This window comes from Leopardus geoffroyi, chromosome C1 (genome assembly GCF_018350155.1).
Source record: "Leopardus geoffroyi isolate Oge1 chromosome C1, O.geoffroyi_Oge1_pat1.0, whole genome shotgun sequence".
Taxonomy (NCBI): domain Eukaryota; kingdom Metazoa; phylum Chordata; class Mammalia; order Carnivora; family Felidae; genus Leopardus; species Leopardus geoffroyi.
In genome coordinates this window covers 163,222,504-163,242,485 of record NC_059328.1, presented here as the reverse complement: position 1 = coordinate 163,242,485, position 19,982 = coordinate 163,222,504, and the positions used below count along the sequence as shown (strand labels likewise).

Below are 19,982 nucleotides of genomic sequence, written 5' to 3'. Positions count from 1 at the left end.
AAATTAATGCTTCATCCCTCAGCCTCATTGTATCCCCCAGCCCAACATTTGTCACTTGTTCCTACCCTGTAGGGATTACTGTCAGGTCAGAATAATTCTGTCGCTTGAATACTTTGTAATAATACAGTTATTTGATACAGTAATACAGTTAGTTGAGTCATGCTGTTCTGCTTAACACACATGGACTAGTATTGAAATATTCTGGTCCTTCGCCGTGGGTGTCACTAGAAGCTTATAAAGACTTGCTTCTGTAAATCTGGGTGAGGCCCAGAATCTGTTTTCTGAGAGCCCCCTCCCCTCGGTTGTGCTGATACGCTGTCACGTGCAAGGTTAAAGCATGGGTCTGGAGGTTGGGCCGATCTTGCTTCTGGTGCCAGCTCTGTCTTCTGCAAGTTCTTTGACCTCTGTTTCTTTGCCTTTAAAATGAGAGTAACCACCTCATCCTGTAGGGTTGCGAGGGTCCAGTGAAGTCATGGTCGTGGATTGTTTAGCAGATTGTCCGGGACTGTGCTGCTGCTGCTGCCGCTTGGTATTTGTGAGCCATTATTATCACTATTACCAGTGTTAGTATATGCAAAACACTGTTGGCATTCCTTTTGTCAAATGGAAATACAAAAACAGCCTAAACATAGCAACAGCCTTTTGTATAAATTAACATATAATAATCCCTTAACAGTCTGTAATTTGTTGAGTGTTTTCACCCCAATCACCTCGTGTATTCTCTTAACAGCTGGAGAAGGAGGAATCTCACAGAGCAGAATCTCAGTGTTTGGGGGCCAGCAGCCTGTGATCTGCTTACCCAGTCAAGCCTACTCTGCTGAAGTTATTGGGGCAGATAAAGGGTGGGAAAGCAAAGACAAGACGCACTATACCCTGGTCCCTTGGCACTAGGAAGTGGCACATAGTAACAATCATGGTGGCCATCACCAGTGTGAGGGTGACCAGTGGATTAGACTGCCTGCCCAAGGCTGGGCTGCTTAGGTCACAGGAATAGCACCTAAAACCGTGGGGTGGCCCCTGTGTGAATTCCTGGGATGCATGCTTAGCATTACAGTCTTCAGATCAGTCGTAAGTACTTGCTGAGAAGTCAAAAAATAGGCTTTGCTAATACTCAATAAAAGAACTTAGCTAAGATAGACAGGAGACACAGTCACCTACAATTTTAGTTTAGAAGCTTCAGTAAGCATGGCTCACATTGTAAAAACATGTCACTGTGGTGTTATGTGATTTAACATTTTAGCATTACTCACTATGGATATATATTTTTTCCCTTCTAGTAAGCCATCTTTCCAGTATAACACAGTTTCTTCTTTTCAATTTTCTTGTATGTCTTAGTTCCATGAAGGGAATCAAATTCTTCAAATTTGGCCTAAGCTTTAAAAAAATCTCTCCTTCCTTCCTTTCTTCCTCCCTGTCTTCCTTCCATTCTCCCTCCTTCTTTCACTTGTTTCTTTAATGTTACCACTTACTGTGTGTCATTTAATTGAATCATTTAGTAGCTACACAACCCTGTGATGTAGGTTCTGCTCATATGCATGGAACCTGAGGCTGAGAGAAGTTAGGTAATGTGCCCAAGGTCACATAGCTAGTGAGAGAGCTAGTATTTAAACCCGCGCCATTCTGATTCCAAACTCTGCACCCTTGACCCTCAATTTCACCTTCATCCATATTATATACTGCTTTGCATGTGGTGGGCTCCATCTAAACTATTATGTTCCATTCCCATCTGTATGCCTTTGCATTGCCTTTTCTTCTCCACACTGCCCCTTCTCTTCACCTGATGTTGAATCCTATAGATTCCTCAACTTGGCCACAAATACTTGTTAGGAAGAAAAATAATAGACTTTGCTAATAGTCAATAAGAGGAGAGTATTCTAAAATAAAGAAGAGACCACTACAACTTCAAAGTTTATTTTTATTTATTTTCTATTTCCTTACCTACACAATACATACTCCACTTAGTATATATCTATATATGTTTATATTATTTAAATATATAAGTTGTTCTTTCATAATACTTGACTACTTTAAATATGTGTAATATGTACACCTTACCTCATTACAACACCTAAATGCAGTTGGTTACATTTCTCCTATTCTCCCTCTTCTGCCTTCCCCCCACCACCATCTACTTGCATATTTGAGACTGTGTTACATGGATATTGTTTGCATTTTGTTTGTTTTACCTTTTTAGTATTTCTTGGACATAGTACTACTATATTCTTTTTTTTTTTAAGTTTATTTATTTAGTTTGAGATGGAGAGAGCACCATCAGGAGGGGGCAGAGAGAGAGGGAAAGAGAGAGAATTCCAAGCAGGCTGTGTACCATCAGTTTAGAGCCCAATGCAGAGCTCAGACTCATGAACCATGAGAGCATGACCTGAACTGAAATCAGGAGTCAGATGCTTAACTAACTGAGCCATCCAAGTGCCCCTAGGACTACTGTATTCTCACAGCTGCGTAGAATTCTACTGTAGCAATAATGTATATATCATATATATACATTTTATGTATCTTATATGTATATATTATGTATATATAAAACATAATATACTGTATATATATTATGTATACATGTAGCATATATATATATATATATGTATATGTATATGTATATATATATATAAAATGATTGGTGCATTATTGGTGTCCACAGTCACTCATTAGAGTTTGCACTCTTATTGCACAGTTCAGTGACCATCAGCTCACCTGCTGGCTTTTGCTAATGATGCCCAAATAATTAATCCATTGAGTCAAGTCCAACAACCAATCATTCACTAACAGAATAACTATAGTCATTTAATTGGCATACACAGACCAAATAGGCAGTTGGTTGAATTTCTTGCTTTTCAACCACTTGTGTCTCCCCAACCCATTTCTGAAACCTTCCATGCATTTTTCTATAGACATATGCAGGAGATTATGTCTGTTGACTAAAGAATTTAGGCCTGAGAAGGACCACACGAGAAATGTGGCCACATCCCAGAGTGATGCAATGTTGAAATGTTAAACATGTTACCAAGTAATATTTCAAGAAATGCCGAGACTTCCCTGCTCCCACCCTCACAGCAGAATAGATTTTAAAAGTAGAGAACCTTTAGACCTTGGAGAAGATCTTGAGAAAACATGTACCCTAGCTATTTTTTTTCCTGAAAATGTAAACAGTGAGATCAGTGTCTTAACCACAGTAGTCTTGTGTTGTGGGGATGGATATTTAGATAATGGAGACAGTCAGATCAGCCTGAGATATAAGAGGAAAAAAATGGGCTCTTCCTGAACAGGCCCCTGTTAAGCAGCACATGTAGGTGGTGAGGGAGGGACTTTCTGGAAGGACTGTGGTATGGATTTGAGAGAAAAAGGGGTGGAGAGGGAGAATGAGAGAAGTCTAAGCTGTTTGCTTTCCCAGATCCCAGAAGGCAGGGACACCAAGACAAGATTTCAGATGGTACTAAAATTTCCAATTCAGTTTTTGAGGGTTTCGGAAAAAAGGCAGAGTAGTTGAAGACCTTTTAAAAACCTTTTTAGAAAGTAGTATAGCAATTTATGTTGAGCAGTGCCTATTCTTATCTATGAGAGCCAAGATTTGATTGCCATGCATGGGTTAAGAAATAACCCAAAGCGTCAATTGAAAATATCTCAGGGTTTTTTTGAGTAAAATTTCATACTGTTCTTTTCCCTAGAGTTTTAAGCACTGTTTTAAAAAAAAAAAATTTTTTTGTTTTGTGATTTGAGACACATTCAGAAATTAGATTATTGTTAAAACTAGGGCAAGTCTTGAGTGACATTTTATAAGATGTTGGAACTAAAACCTCTGTATTTAAACATCTCTCTCCTTTAATTTTCTTTCTTTCTTTCTATCTTCCTTCCTTCCTTCCTTCCTTCCTTCCTTCCTTCCTTCCTTCCTTCCTTCCTTTCTTGATAAGAAAGTGGGAGAAGCAAAGGAAAAAAATTCTCAACTGGTTAAAGGACAATGTGTTACTGTGGTGTTATTTAAATCATAAAACCCCTTTCTGTACAGAAGTTCTGTGTCCATCACCTCTACGTTGCTGTGATGAAGTGCTGTGTGTCCTGGAGCTCAGAAAGCCACCAGACCAAATGCTCAGTCTCTGGCTCAGTTAAGCATCCGACTTTGGCTCAGGTCATGATCTCCATGGTTCATGAGTTCGAGCCCTGCATCGGGCTCTGCACTAACAGCTCAGAGACTGGAGCCTGCTTTGGGTTCTGTGTCTCCCTCTCTCTCTCTGCCCCTCCCCTGCTTGTGCTCTCTCTCTCTCTCTCTCTCAAAAAATAAATAAACGTCAAAAAAAATTTTTTAAGACAAAAACGGAAGAACTATATGAAGAAAGGCTAATAGTTTTTCTCTTATCTCACTCAGATTCTAACTCCTCAAGGTAATATTATCTGTTCAGGATGTGTCCTTCCTCTGTCTCTGCTTATATAACTATATACAAATGCATGTGCACATATATTTTTTTTCTATTAAAAATAGGAACATACACATTAGGCTACAAGATTTTTTTGTTGAGATGCAGTTGACGTATAACATTGTGTAAGTGTAAGGGTACAGTGTGCTGATTTGATACAGTTATATATGGCAATATGATCACCACCATAGCTTTAACACCTCCATCACCGTCACATAATTATCATTTCTCTTTTGTGGGGAGAACATTTATGATTGCAAATATATACTTGCAAGTACGCAGTTTCACTATTGCTAACTATAATCACAATGCTGTGCATTAGATCCCTAGAACTTACTCATCTAATCACAAGTTTGTACCCTTTGGCCAACATCTCCCCATTCCCCCCCACCCCCAACAGCTCCTAGTAACCACCACTCTACTTTCTGTTTCTACAGGTTTGGCTTTTTAGATTCCACTAAGCCAGATCATGTGGCGTTTTGTCTTTCCCTGTCTGACTTGTTTCACCTAGCATAATAGCCTCAAGGTCCTTCCATGTTGTCACAAATGGTAGGATGTCTTTCTCTTGGCTGAGTAATACTCCATGGTGTGTATATAGTACATCGTCTTTATGCATTCATCTACCAGTGGACACGTAGGTGGTTTCTCTCTCTTGGCTATTGTGAATAATGCTGCAATGAATATGGGAGTGCAGATATCTTTTTGAGATCCACAGATTTTTTTTTTAACATACCAAAGCATCATAGACATTCTCTCCAAATCAAAAAACTCATTAAAAAAATTTTAAAAAAAATTAAAAAACTCATTTATTTATATCATGGCTGCTTCACATGCCACAATTTAACCATTCAGGTTGTTTCAAGTTTTGTGCTATATATAGCAACAGTTCTTCTCTGAACATCCATGTGTGTAAATTTGAACGAGCTAACCTACAGAAGCTTTTATTTTTGTCTGTCAGATTCCCCAAAGTGGTATTACTTTCCAAAAGTTGTAGTAATTCACGGTCCCACTAACACTACTTGAAAATATCTGTTTCCCCCATATCCTTGCCAGCATAATTTATTTTAGAAGGATAAGCTTTCTAATCTCTTTTTCCTGTTTTGTTTCAAATGATTTCTGCAGGGAGCACTTGTCACTATCTTTACTTTAAAAAATGCCATTCATTTGAATTATTCATGTCTTGTCTTTTCCTTAATTTTCTAATGTGCATGTGATTTGTCTTCTAGAACTGGAGGAGAAAAATTTGAGCCTCACCCCACTGAGCCTAATCGTTCTGTATTGAAGTGAAACAAAACACTTGATTTCTCTTTATAATAAAGTCAATGTAGACTCTTCAGTCCCAATTTTCTCCTGGTAAAAGTATATTATTTAAGGAATTGTCTCTGGAAATATAAATGTTTTAATAAAAACAGAAATTTATGAAATACAAAAGATGGGAAATTTTACAGGAGTTTTGAGCTCGCAGAGCTAACGGATTTTCCCTTTCGAGTACAGAAATCTGAAGACAAAGGTTCTTTGAGAGTATTCGTTCTAAGTTATAGCGGATTACATCAAGAGGAAAAAGTGAATCACAGCAGATAGGAATTTAAACCTGGAACATTGCTGAAAAGCCCCTGCACCGTTGCTCTGGCTTGTTTTTCTGGGAGGTGGGACTAGATCCCACGTCTCCTGTTCTGCTAGTTGCTGAGTGCATTAGAAAATTATTTGTATATAACTCCAGCAGGACATTGGTTAATCAGAAACATCTGCACAACTGGGGTCGTTTATAGGAACAGAATAACTAAATCAATCAGCACAATTTCTTGTATTCGGGGAGGTCGGGCCAGCATTGTGTAGCCCAGAATAATAACAGGGCTTTGTAGCTAACCTGACGCAGATGGCAGAAAGATTGTGTCTGGGCAGCAGAAGTCCGAACTGAAAATGAAGAAATCCTGTGGGTCCTTGATATCTGCCTTCATTAAGTTTTACTCTGTTTCTAATGTTAGTGTTTTTAAGGCTCAGATGCTTCAGAAAGGGATGTCCTGTTCAGAAAAAGAACACATCAGAGTCATACCTTCGAAGGACGGAGTCTCCTGAACGAGTCTGAATTGTCCAGATCAGAGTCCCCTGAAAGATAAGTCTGTATGTTCTGCCCAAACTGCCAGAGCTGCGACAAGCCAAGGGCCTCATGCTGGGAAAGCGCCCCAGACCAGACAGGCGAACTGACGTGTCTGACTAGAGGGAGCTAAATCGGGCAGAGGACATGAGTTCCCAAGAGAGGCGGACGCTGGAGTCCTGACCTGATGTAGCCAGAGCAGTTCCTCAGGGTGGGTGTCCTTGTGCAGAGCCCCAAAGGTCCATGAAAGTTGAGTGGGTTCAGAGAACGCAGTCCTGTGTTGTGGCTCTCACAGTCAGTCTTGCTGGAGACTTCGCTATAGGAAGACAGGGCGTCTGAGGAGAACGGGGAAGTCTCTAGACCCAGTGTCTCCCCGCGTGGCCCAATCTGAGGAACCCTGAACTCTCCCTCGACCACTTAAAAATACAAGTCGTGCTCAAGGCCAGAAGTCCACTGGTCCGGACTCCCAGAATCCTGAGGTGGGATTGGGCTCCTGTTGCCTGGGTGGCTTTAGGTAGGGCTAACCTTGGTAGGCAGTTGCCATTAGGTTTTAGCTGGTGAGTGGTCAATGGTGAGGGAGAGTAGGTCCCCCCCGAGGAATTGGCAGCTTTTCTCTCGAGATCTACCATAGTCTCAGTGCTGGTATTTGTGAACGCTCACATCTTCTGAGGGCCCCCATGTACTGATGCACGTGGCCCCTGTGCTCTCCTTTCCTTTCGCTCTGCCTCTGCCTTTAGATGCCTTTCAATCCTCAGAGGCAGTGTGGACTCTTGAAAATTAAGCCACTTTCAGGTTAAGTCCTGCTATCAACCAGCTCATTTATTTGATGTCTTTTCCATTGGATCCTCTGGTCAAAGTAGAGTGGGAAGGTGGACAGAGCAGAAAGATAGGTGCTCAACACTTCCAGTTCCGGCTTGAATGCCAGTAGTCCTGTGACCTTGACAACAATAAAACACTATGTGGAAGTTGAGTGGAGAAATCTGTAGGGATGGGGAGACTGAGGCTCGGAGGATGTCTGGGATGCCTGTTCAGGGGCTTACAGCGGCTCCCCATTGGGCACCGTCTATAAACAGTGCACTCATAAACATTTTAACTTATCAGTCAGAGGCCCGATGACTCTGAAATTTCACCTTGCCTGTTTTTGACTAAATGTTTGATAAACAAGTGGCATCTCTCATTTAGCTAAAATAGTGTATGTGTGTTATGTGTAATATATAAAATCGAGTTATATTTCAGCAAACTCCCTGAGTTCTTTATGCTTGAATCTCATTGTGTCCTTGCTGAAGAAAGAACATTAGCTATTACCCTGAGATTTTCTTTGTAATGTCATTGGTGGAGGTGGGATTTCCGCTAGACGCTGTCCAGGTATGCCTAGCAGAGCTTGTTTTATTTACATCCAGTGAAAATCACACTACCTCACTATATGCGTATAGACATCCATTATACTGACCCTTATTTTCCATTAGGACACACATGGTCATAACCCTGAAACCGCCTGTCCTCACCATCTACTATACACGTGTGCATGCATCATTTGCTTACCCTTTTTCTTTTAATTTTTTTTAACCTTTATTTATTTTTGAGAGGGAGAGAGACAGAGCGCGAGCAGGGGAGGAACAGAGAGAAGGGAGATACAGAATCCAAAGCAGGCTTCAGGCTCCAAGCTGTCCGCACAGAGCCCGATGCAGGGCTCAAACTCACGAACTGTGAGATCATGCCGTGAGCCGAAGTCAGACGCTCAACCCACTGAGCCACCCAGGCGCCCCCATCTGTTTACTCCTTTTATGGAGCACTTCAGATATAACCACAAGGCACCAGTTCCAAACTTCATTAGGAAAGTCCACTGCTGGGGCTTATTTTTTATTTATTTTTAAATTTTTAAATGTTTATTTATTTATTTTGAGAGAGAGAGAGAGAGAGAGAGAGAGAGAGAGAGAATATGCATGCATGTGCCCAAGCCGGGCAGGGGCAGAGACAGGGAGAAAGAATCCCAAGCAGGCTACACACTGTCAGTGTGCAGCCCAGTGTGGGGCTCAAACCCAGGAACCGTGAGATCATGTGACCTGAGTGGAAATCAAGAGTCAGATGCTTAACCAACTGAGCCGCCCAGGCGCCCCCATTGCTGGGATGGTACACGCATCAGCCTTTGTGGCTTTTTAGAAGGCAGAGGTCATTGCTCACTAAAGTGCTTTTTGTATAGGCTCAGACAAAAACACCATACGCAGGTGACTGTGTTGCTTCACTGTGATGGTGGTGATTCCTGGGAACGGATAAAAATACCCAGATGGGGCTTCACCTTAAGAGTTCTGTCATGCTCATTGGTTGGTGGTTGTGAGCATTGCTGGTTGAGTCTCTTGTTTGCATTTCTTACTCGTGGCCTGAGGAACAACACGTTGCTATTTTGGCTCGGAGGCAGACCATCTTGGATATCTTCCAAGAAACTGTGTGCTGCTTTTGCTTCTTGAGATTGGTGCTAACATTACAGGATCTCCAGTTATGCATGGAAAGATCCTGGGCCAACAGGCTGGTCAATGGTGCCCCTGTGGACTTTCTGCTTTACAGAGAAGTTAGACAAACTTGTCTACCCAGGAAACTGAACCTTAGGACTGGTGCCCAAGAGAGCCTAACCACCATCTTAGATAAGGTTGTGACTAGGAGAAAATGTTATTGAGTTTTAGCCCTGAGGTCCAAGAGAGGATGAAGCCCTAGTGGAAACTTCCCCTGTGCTCCCCTTCAGCTCTGGCTCCAGCAACACAGAGGGGGAGAGGAAAAGGGAAGAGGCTTCTGGTGGTGGACAGAGTGCAGAGGTCAGCAGTGACAGCAGGGAAAAGAATCTGGTGGTTTCAAGCTGCAGGGAGAAGCCTCAGCTTGAGGCAGGGAGCCATGGAGTGAAAGGAGTGAGATCCTTAACCTCCCCCACCCTTCCAAGAAGGTCCCCTGTTAATGAGGTTTCTGGGCAGGGGGCTGCAAGTATAGGGACTCTTGGTGAGCTGGCCTAAGCGATGGTCTGCTCTTCGAAAGAACTCCTTAGGAACAGAAACAGAAATAAGAGGTTGCCTGCTTTTCGCATGCTTACTCGCAGAAGTAAAAAATGAATTATTCTTCCAGATTTCCAGTAATCATTTTTACAAGTGATAATCATAATAGTATCTAACATAGATATTGCTTACTATGTACCAGGTAATGTTCTAAATGCTCTAATAAATTAGCCCACTGAATCCATATGATGATGCTATGAGGCAGGCACTGTTATCTTCATTTAGCAGATGAGGAATTTGTGGGGAACAAACTTGCCCAAGTTCACACCATTCACTTAGCAGAGTCCAGATTCGGTCCAGTCCATGTGGTTTCAGAGCCCGCTCTGAACCGTGATGCTCACCCCGCCCTCTGGCTCTTCAGCGAGGGGCAGAAAATTGGAAAGGACCTAAGTGGCCCCAGCTTTTTTCAAGCAGATGACTGATCACTAGTACAGTGTTCTGGGAAAATGACCTGAGCTTTCTGTTCCTCTGTTTTCCCTCATGTGTCTGGGTTAGGGGCACCAGCCCACTGGGAAAGGACAGCCTGAAGCAGTGAAGACCAACCTCCTCTTCAGTGGTGTTTTGGGTCCAACAGTAACTTCTCTCTGAATCATCTGCTTTAACACCTGACTCCCGTCACAGACATACATTCTAAATGACCCTCTAAGACTGCAGTGTCTCTAGTGAGGAAGAAAACCTTCCTAGAGTGTCACAAGTGCTGCCTAAGACTGGTGTCATTGGCTAGCATCACATTTTCTCGAGAATAAATGAATAACACAGGTTATATTTAGCTGAGGGGGAAGGAGTGTAATACTCAACTGTAGGGGCACCTGGGTGGCTCAGTCTATTAAGTGTCCAACTTCAGCTCAGGTCATGATCTCGTGGTTTGTGGGTGCGAGCCCCGAGTGGGGATCTGTGCTGAGAGCTTGGAGCCGGGAGCCGGCTTCAGATTCTGTGTCTCCCCATACCCCTGCCCCTCCTCCACTGCTCATGCTCTGTTTCTCTCTCCCTCAAAAGTAAACATTAAAAAACATTAATACTCAACTGTAAAACATAGAACCTCTTATAAAATAACAGAATATTGGAGTTAGGAAGCAAAGTGAAGATAAAGATCTTTTTGCCCGTCCTCCCATTTCACAGGTGAAGAAACAGAACCCCAGAGAAGTTAGGTGGCTTTCCCAAGGCCAAGGCTGGTTGGTAGCAGAGCTGACGCGAGAACACAGGCCTGCCAAGTTCCGGCCCAGTGCTTTTTTCCCTGCCCAAGATTGGATAAAATAGTCCCTAAGTGATTTTCTTTTTAAGTTACAGGTGAAACATAGAATGGTCCATTTCCTTATTGGACAAGGCCAAAGCTAACACTGCCCTAAAGTGTGAGGGGTGCAGCTGGAAACCTCCTTCAGGTCCAAACCACAGTAAAGCCCGGCTGAGGAAAGGCAAGGCAGTCAGTGTTCAGGGCAGGGACTCGTGTGGAGTTCACAGGGCCAAGCCTCTGCCTTCTAGACTGTCCTGGCCAGGAGAGCAGTTATCTGTCCCCACTACTTTGCTCAAGTCCGTTGCTTTGAAGGTGAAGGAATTGAACTGGCTCAGTTTATAGCAGAGTTCAGTGAGAGGAATGGGGAAGAAGAGGGAAATGGTCACTTCTTTACCATAAAGGAAGATGTATCTCAAAACCCTTCTGCTGAGAGTGACTGTCAGGCAGTCAGGTCTCTACCAGGCTTTGGGTCCCAGAGGCCTGCAGGCTGCAGGGCTCTTGCTACATTACTGAGATGGAGAATTTTAAGCCCTTCCTGGAAGAAGCTTGGGCAGCCTGTGGAGGCCTCCCTGCGGACCTCTGCACCAATGGCAACCTGGGCAAGACTGCTGACGTCTGGGGTCAGAAGCACAGGGGCCCAACAGACACTTCTGCTGACAAGGACAACTATAGGTAACCTTCGTACCTGCGGAGCAGTGGCCTGGGAATCCCCACAGGCAAGAATGGAGAGGAAGTCAGCTCTGCATCAGGGAGAGACAGAAACCTGAGACTCAGAGGGCATCCAGAGCTGTGTTTCCCACTTCTGGGCTCTTCTGCCTCAAAATGGGCCCAAAGGGAGCTGTAAAGTAACTTTGTCTGGGGCTGATTTCTTTCCCTGGTCTTGTGTGATCCCACCCACAACAAGAGCATTTGGGGGGAATTAAAACTACCTTGACCAGCAGTCCTCAAAAGCACCCTCTTGGTGGACCGCCAAGGGGTGTGGGACAAATTATTCCTTCCCTCCCTTCAAGCAGTTCTGTCAGTCCCCTTGGGGACTTCTGTGGCAATTTATCTGGCCATCTTTTCAAGCCCAGGAAAGACAAAATAAAAAAAGCTGTCCCCAGAAACAGATAAAACAAAACCAAGTTCATTCTTTTCTTTTCTTTTCTTTTCTTTTCTTTTCTTTTCTTTTCTTTTCTTTTCTTTTCTTTTCTTTTCTTTTCTTTTCTCTTTCTTTCTTTCTTTCTTTCTTTCTTTCTTTCTTTCTTTTTTTAGAGGTGGGGGAATAGGGATGGGCAGAGAGAGGAGGACAGAGGATGCAAAGTGGGCTCCATGCTGACAGCAGACAGCCCGATGTGGGGCTCAAACTCATGAACTGTGAGATCCTGACCTGAGCTGAAGTCAGACACTTAACCTACTGAGCCACCCAGGTCCCCCCAAAAACAAGTTCATTCTTAAGCTGGATGTGATCTGAAAGGTTTTCAGGGAGGGGCACAGCTCACCAGGCCCATGGGGCCTTTCTAGCCTCAAATCTGTAGGTCCTTGTTCTTGACCAGAGGACAACAGGATCTTTTGTTTATCTGGTATGACCTGGAACCCCCCTTCTAGAATTAAGCAAGAAACCAGAGGCAGAGATAGGATTCAAAGTTAGAAGTTTTGGGGGCACCTGGGTGGCTCAGTCAGTTAAGTGCCCGACTCTTGATTTTGGCTCAGGTCATGACCTCACGGTTGTGAGATTGCACCTTGCGTTGGGCTCCATGCTGAATGTGGAGCCTCCTTAAGATTTCTCCCCACCCCCAATAAATAAATAAACACTAAAAAAAAAAAATGAAACAGGGGCGTCTGAGTGGCTCAGTCAGTTAAGTGTTCAATTCTTGATTTTGGCTCAGGTCATCATCCTAGGCCCATGGGATCCAGCCCCGCATTGGGCTCCATGCTGAGTGTGGAGCCTGTTTGGGATTCTCTCTCTCTTTCTGCCCCTCTCCCCTGCTCACATGCTCTCTCTAAAAATAAAAATAAATTAAAAAAATACCAAGTTATAAGTGTCTGACTCCCATGTCTGTGGTTTCCCTGCCTTGTGCTTGATTAGAATGACAGTTTTGGTGACACGTCCTGCCTTTGTGCCGTGCCAGTGTCAGCCAGCCTCCTGTGATGCCGGACCCCTCTGGCTACTCCTGCCCCCTTGCTGTTCATCTGCCTCTGTAAGCCTAGATGGTGCAGAAAGTGGTTTCCAGCTCTCCTCCGAGGGGTCGGGGGGTACTGAGGGGGCTGCTGTGGGCAAGCGCCAGGCCAGGTGCAAAGCGGGCCCCACTTTCTCCTGACCTTACTCTCCCAATAGCAGTGTGAAGTGATGAACTCTCATGAGACCAGTATCGGCCTGCTTGCTTGGAGGAACTAGGGGGCAGAGTGTGCCGTAACTAGCCCTATTGCATAAATCGGCCCAGCCAGTTCCTCCTTTCGTCCCCCACAAGGTGCAACACAAGGGCCCAAAGCTGAAGAACTTCACGAATCAACTCAGTTCTAATACAGAAGCCACAGGTGACGAAACTTCCCCCGTAGAGATTCAGGGGTCTGGTGGGTCCCTTCTTTCCAGACTCAAAATATTTCCAAATGGTAAAATTTCAGAGGCAACAAGTGGTGTTGAGTTTGAAGAACAACAAGAGACATGCTCAGAGGGTAGCCCTGTTCCTATACTTGAATAACAGATGTGAAGGGATGTGGCATCTGGGCAGTATTTGAAAAGGAATCTCTCTCTCTGTGAACAGTGAGTACACCACATAAAGAAGCGTTGTCCGAGCCAGCGTTTTGAAGCCTTGTTTGACCATGACTCACAGTAAGAAGTACATTTTTCATTGAGATCTAGTACACGTAGATAGATAGATAAGAGAAACAAATGTTTTATAAAACAATTCCCATTCGTACTAAATGCGATACATTGTGTGTGTGTGTGTGTGTGTGTGTGTGTGTGTGTGTGTGTGTGTGTTTTAAAAAGCACATTTCGGGGCGCCTGGGTGGCGCAGTCGGTTAAGCGTCCGACTTCAGCCAGGTCACGATCTCGCGGTCCGTGAGTTCGAGCCCCGCGTCGGGCTCTGGGCTGATGGCTCAGAGCCTGGAGCCTGTTTCCGATTCTGTGTCTCCCTCTCTCTGCCCCTCCCCCGTTCATGCTCTGTCTCTCTCTGTCCCAAAAATAAATAAACGTTGAAAAAAAATTAAAAAAAAATAAAAAGCACATTTCGACCCACTCAATTGACTCATCTGTCCGAGAATAGGCAACAGCCGGCAGTTTGAAAAATACGGATTTGAACAAAAACATGTCAGACATGTAGAAACTGGTCTCATTGGCTTCCTGGCCCCAGAAGAGGTTTCCCTCACTTTTCTGATCACTAGAAGCTGGTGGAGAAGTGATGGCGAGGCAGGAGCAAGGAAGGGAGAGGAGGTCATGGCTGAGGGAGGGGCCGGAGGCAGAGTTACGCCCCGCTCACACCGCAAGCGCTTGAGTGCTTGCGATGTGGTGTCCTGGCACGGAGAGGACCGGCCGTGCTCACAGTGCACGGGTCCTCGTGTAAAGATTTCTGTCCACTAAGGTTTGTAGTGAAAAGTGGAAGCATAAACTGACACACAGGAGCCTGAGACACCCCTTCGTCCCGCGTTCCCTGAAAGAAGGAACCATGTTACAGGACTGTGTTCAGTGTTACATCCCTAGTTCTGGGTCTCATTTATATTAAGTATTCAATGTTTCTTCAGGGACCGTGTTATCTCATTAGTACTTGCAACCAGGCTAGTAAAAATCCTAATTATGTATGGTAGTATTTTTAAAAAACGTGATTTGGGGGCACCTGGGTGGCTCAGTTGGTTAAGCATTCAACTTGATTTCGGCTCAGGTCACGATCTCACGGTTCGTAAGATCAAGCCCCATGTCGGGCCCCATGCTGAGGATGGAGCCTGCTTAAGATTCTCTCTCTCTCTCTCTCTCTCTCTCTCTCTCCCTCCTCCCCTGTCTTTCTCTGCCCCTCCCCCTGCTCTCAAAAAAAAAAAAAAAAAGGTAAAAATAAAAAAGCAAACCCACAACATTATTTGAAGGGCACTTTAACACACTTGAGTCATAATGTCATATAAATGGGACAGGACAGATAAGAAAGGCCCAGAAAAGTTTGGGTTGTGTAGCAGAACTGCTAAACCCCATATGAGTTTCAGGTCCTCCACACAGCAAGCCTTTAAAAAGTTGAGGTTTGTCTGGTTTGACTCTTAGGCAGGCCTTGGGACGAATTGCTCTGCCTCTTGGCTTTGAGAGAAGTTCAAGTGGTGTGGAGCAAGCTGACCCTGGCCGACCAGGGAACAGGAGAGAGGGCACTCAGACTTTCCACGGCTGCGAATCTGAGCCTGCCCTTAGTTTACCTCTTGGGTCAGGCAGTCCAGGATGATGTGACTTAGGCTTAAATCACCCAAGTTTCTGTAGACAGGAGGGTGCTTGGGGACCACTCTTTATTGGATCCTCCGTGGAGTCTGGTTTAAGTTCCAGAGCAACCCAGCACTAATGGAGCACGGAGCTAAGTAGTGGTCTGGGGCTGTGGAGACCCTGACGTGGGTCCTGATGCAGCGAGTGAAAGGAGCCCCCCTGAGCTGGGTTCCGTGTAAGCTTCCAGCCCCGGGTGGGGGCCTTCAGGACCTGAGTCTGTTGGTCCAGATCCCAACTTCTTGCCATTCCTGCTGCTGTACTAAATCAGCTACAGTTCTGGGAGGGAGGAGGGGAGTAGGCATGGAAGCAGGGATTTGCTTCCTGAGAGAAGAGGCAAAGACATGATATGATTTGGGAAAGATACTCTAAAAGGGTGGCTTCCCTCCTAAAAGTGAGCAAATACAACAAATATAACCCCAAGATGACTGCTGTCAATTTTAGACATGTGCTCAAGTTTCACATAGCCCAACCTCAGCGGAAATAGCTAGGAATGGCTGGGAACTGAGGATAATTTGCACTTTTCAAAAGATCCCCTGGGATTCTGCCTTAAACAGGTAGCTCTTTGGCTCTGGGACATGGACATAGGCTTTGGGACCTTGGAGATGTGTCTTCACAGACTGGCGGGCCCACCTAGCAGACTCTGTCTGTGTTTTTAATACATTGCTCGGTTATTTACTCGTATTTAACATAAAGAAGTCTCTTGGATAAGACCAAATGTAAATGCAAAAGAGCATTCAAATCACAAGGCAGGCAGGGAGCCCCAGATTCTAGTTTTAGCTCCATCATTGTCGCTATGAACTTGGGCCTCAGTTTCCTCATCCATTATTTGGGGAGGTTGGAGATGCTCCCTCTGACCTCCTTCAGCTCAAACACCCTGTGGCTCTCTTCAGCCTGAGAAACATTTTCTGGCAGGAAAGAGAGGCTGTCCAGAGCTTCCTTCTCAGGCAGCCAGTGAGTACATTCTTTCCTGTGCCCACATATGGAAGCAATTTCTAGATTATCCAAGGCACTTGTGCTGCTGAGCTCAACCGAAACAGAGGAGCTCAGTGGTGGAAAGTGGAAAAAAGAAAAAAACCTGCACATGTTTTCTTACCACCGTGCCCTGTCGTATCTGCAACGGTCCCTGCAATTTGCCCTTCCCTGATATCTCAGGGGTGTGCCAGTGGGATTGGGGAATTTCACAGATAAAACCCCGATAAAAACAAAATGAGTGTTGAGCTCACTGCTTCTCCTCGGAAGCCAAAGGCCACTCTCTGCCCTTCTCCCCTGGAAAGGGTAAGGCTGGGGGCTGGGGAGGAGCGTGAATTCCTGAGTTTTGTTCCCACATTTCTTGTAATCTTTCTCTCTGGTCTGTTAAAATGATGACTATTAATGGCTGCCTTCAAGGTTCTTTGTAAAGTTGAAGTGGGAAACATTAGCCAAGGGCTTTGAAGGGGAAAATGTTTTATTAGTTCCTCTTCTGAACTCCTGGGGGTTTTGGTAGCAGTTGAGTGGTAACTCTTACAAACTGGAGGCACTGGGGCATTTACTCCTAGATTCAGGTCAGGAAAATGATTTTTCCTCGAGCATGACCTTATTCACAAAGCCTTATCTGTGGCCCTGGTCCCCATAAATGGTCCTAAGGACCTTATTTCCTCCCTCCCTCTTTTCACTCCTGACCGTAATTCTTGGGGAAGGAGATTACTGAAAAGGACATGTTTATATGAGAAATGCTTTTTGTTCCCCTTTCAGTCAGCCCCTAACTTCTCTACTGCCTAACCCCCCCCCCACACTGACACAAACATTTAAAAATTAATTTGTAAAACGGAAATGCTCTTCCTAGAAATGAGGTCTGTGTGATTAGGGATCTATGAATGTACATACCGACCTTTGGTAAAGCTCTTGTGTCTGTGTTCTCATAAAGATCTGAGGTATCCCTTCCAAATACTTGCTGGAAAAATCTCTCAAAATCAAGACAGTAGGCTGAGAAATGCCAAAAGACACTTAGCAGAGACCACATTTTGTTTTGTTGCCGGGTCTCCAGTGCAGAGTCTTCTCTGGTTAAAGCATACCTCTCATTCCCAGAGAGCGCCTGTGCACCACTGGTTTGCTTCGTCTTGGGTTGCCGCCGTGGAGGGCTAGAAATCAAACATGACACGAAGATAGAAACACTTATCGGAAACTCGCTTGTCTGCTCGCCCTATTTCAGGACACTCAGATTAGCTCCACCGGCTACAAATATGATTATAATTCCATACATACATTTCCCCCCTCGTGGGTTTCTTGCCCCTTTCAAAGTGGCTAAACTCCGCGGAACCATAGTTGAGAATGTTTGAGCCCCATCTCTGTAGGACTCTGTGCTAGCTGTTCTTCAGTGCTGGTCAAAGAAAGTTCAACTGACCTGCCTCCTGTCTGCTAGATGCTGACGGTCTGAAGCACCAATCCAGGAGATGAGTGACAGCATGTGGGCCTGTTCCTGCCACGGGTATGTGCAGTTCCCACTTGGGGCCAGGTTGGGTGCTCTGCACCAGGCAGGGTAATTCAGCTCCCGGCTCCCCAAGAAGACGAAGACCATTCATGTCGCGGCCACATCCGCACCCATCCAGACACCAGGCTCCCACTGGACCAGTAGAGTTGAACTCACCCCTCCTAGGCAGTTGCCCCCAAACCTCACTCCTCTGCAGCCTTCACTCTGGGAACACCCACCACCTGCCAAATAACAGTCAGTGATGATAGTAGTAATAATGGTAGGAGCAAATGTATATGGAGCATTTCCTGTGTATCTGGCTCTCTTTTTATTATTCTTATTTTGCCAACGAGGAAACTAAAGCACAAAATGTTAGTCAGCCTGCCTACCATCCCAGAGCCAGTAAATGGCAGAATCAGGATTTGAACCCAGGCAGTCTGACTCCAGAGACTATTTAAAGTACACTTCTTTTGGGACGCCTGGGTGGCTCGATTGGTTAAACGTCTGACTCTTTGTTTCGGCTCGGGTCACGATCTCATGGTTTATGAGTTCGAGCCCCACCTCGGGCTCACGCTGACAGTGCAGAGCCTGCTTGAGACTCTCTCTCTCCTTCTCTCTCTCTGCCCCTCCCCCTCTCACTCTGTCTCTCTCTCAAAAATAAATAAACTTAAAAAAAAATAAAATAAATAAAGTATACTTCTTTCTACTGAAGAATTCCACCCCTGTGGTTTCCATGTGGTGGTTCACATTCTAGTCCTTCTAGCCACAGAACGGTGTAATTTTATTAACATAGGACAGACGTGTAATATTTGAAGACAGTTATCACATCTCTCTCTTGGTTCTAAACCACCACACCAAGCTCTTAGGGCCAGTTCTACCCTGGGTCTCCTTCTTGCTCCCAGAAAAGCACAAAGAGCGCTTTATAATTTTCCATCCAAATCAGACACTTGTGAGAGGCAAGGGAGCACTATTAATAATCATGCTGGGACAACAGGCATCAATGGGGACTGTCCTAGGCAAACCAGGATGTGGTTCACCCTACCCCCGGGCCACGGTAGAGATGCCACCACTTGGAATGCCTTCTGAAGCCTGTCCAAGTGGATTATGGGAAAGTTGAGCTAATGGTACACAGATATATTATCGATGAGAGATTAGGTTTTAGGAGTCTGCCATGATCAGTCAAACTTCCTGCAGTGGAAAAGTGCTGGATGTCAGGTTGCGTCCCACAACTGCTAATGTGTGTGATCTTGGAGGAGTCACTTCCCCTCCCAAGTTCTTAGCTTTCGCAGCTGTAAGTAGAGGTTGGTGATCTGGCAGTCCCTTCCAGTGCTAAGCCTCTGATCCTGTGTCAGCCTTCCTGATGCAAGCAATGGTGTCCATCCTCGCTTGAAAGCCACAAACACGGGGCATGAGGTTTTTCATCCATTCTCTGTCAGTTTAACTGTTCTCCTGCCGGCATTATTTGTCAAGCCCTAGAGGTAGATTATTAGAGTGCCAGAAAGATCCCTTTATCTAGTTTACTTGCAGATAGTAAGTGAAATTGTGCCAAGCACCAAGAATCTTCTTTAAATAATGCTTTTCTTCTCATACAGCCCTAGATTTTGTCAGTGTAAATATAGGAAACGGAAAATGGCCCCCATTAAATGTACCTGTTGATTTAGAACTTTCTTTAAAAAAAAAAAAAAAAAAAAAAAAAAACTTAGGGGCTCCTGGGTGGCTCAGTCGGTTAAGCTGCTGACTTCAGCTCAGGTCATGATCTTGTGGTTTGTGGGTTTGAGCCCCAACATTGGGCTCTGTACTGACAGCTCAGAACCTGGAGCCTGCTTCAGATTCTGTCTCCCTCTCTCTGTCTCTGCCCCTCCCCCGCTTGTGCTCTGTCTCTCTCTCTCTCTCAAAAATAATAAAATAAACATAAAAAAAATTTACCGGGGCACCTGGGCGGCTGAGTTGACTGAACGTCTGACTCCTGATTTAGGCTCAGGTGGTGGTCCCTGGGTCGTGGGGTCGAGCCCCGTGTTGGACTCCTCACTGAGCATGGAACCTGCTTCAGATTCTCAATCTCTCTCTCTCTCTCTCAAATAACAATTTTTTAAATATTTTTTTAATTTACCTTTTATATTTCACAGTCCATTGCATCTGTGAAATAATTTCGAAGTATTTTTACACAATGTATCCCATTAAATCCTCCAAATGGCTGCGTAAGATGGGTATTGTCTTCGTTTTGCAGATATTGAAACAGAGGCCCAAGGAGACAAAGCGCCTCGTGGGAGGACCCACAGGTAGTTAGCGGCGGGGCTGCGGCTCTGACTCCTG

The 19,982-nt window shown here is 44.8% G+C and overlaps 1 protein-coding gene across 4 annotated transcripts in view; it reads left to right on the top strand.

Annotated features, from left to right (window-relative positions):
• Window positions 1-19,982, top strand: part of WIPF1 (WAS/WASL interacting protein family member 1) — a 125,118-nt gene that overhangs the window by 3,760 nt on the left and 101,376 nt on the right. The window contains exon 2 of one of the 4 annotated variants that reach the window (XM_045480256.1): window positions 17,622-17,687. The exons of the other annotated variants lie outside the window; for them this stretch is intronic. The gene's annotated coding sequence lies outside the window, so the exon portion shown is untranslated. The remainder of the gene's footprint in view (window positions 1-17,621; window positions 17,688-19,982) is intronic. 4 annotated transcript variants of the gene reach the window in all.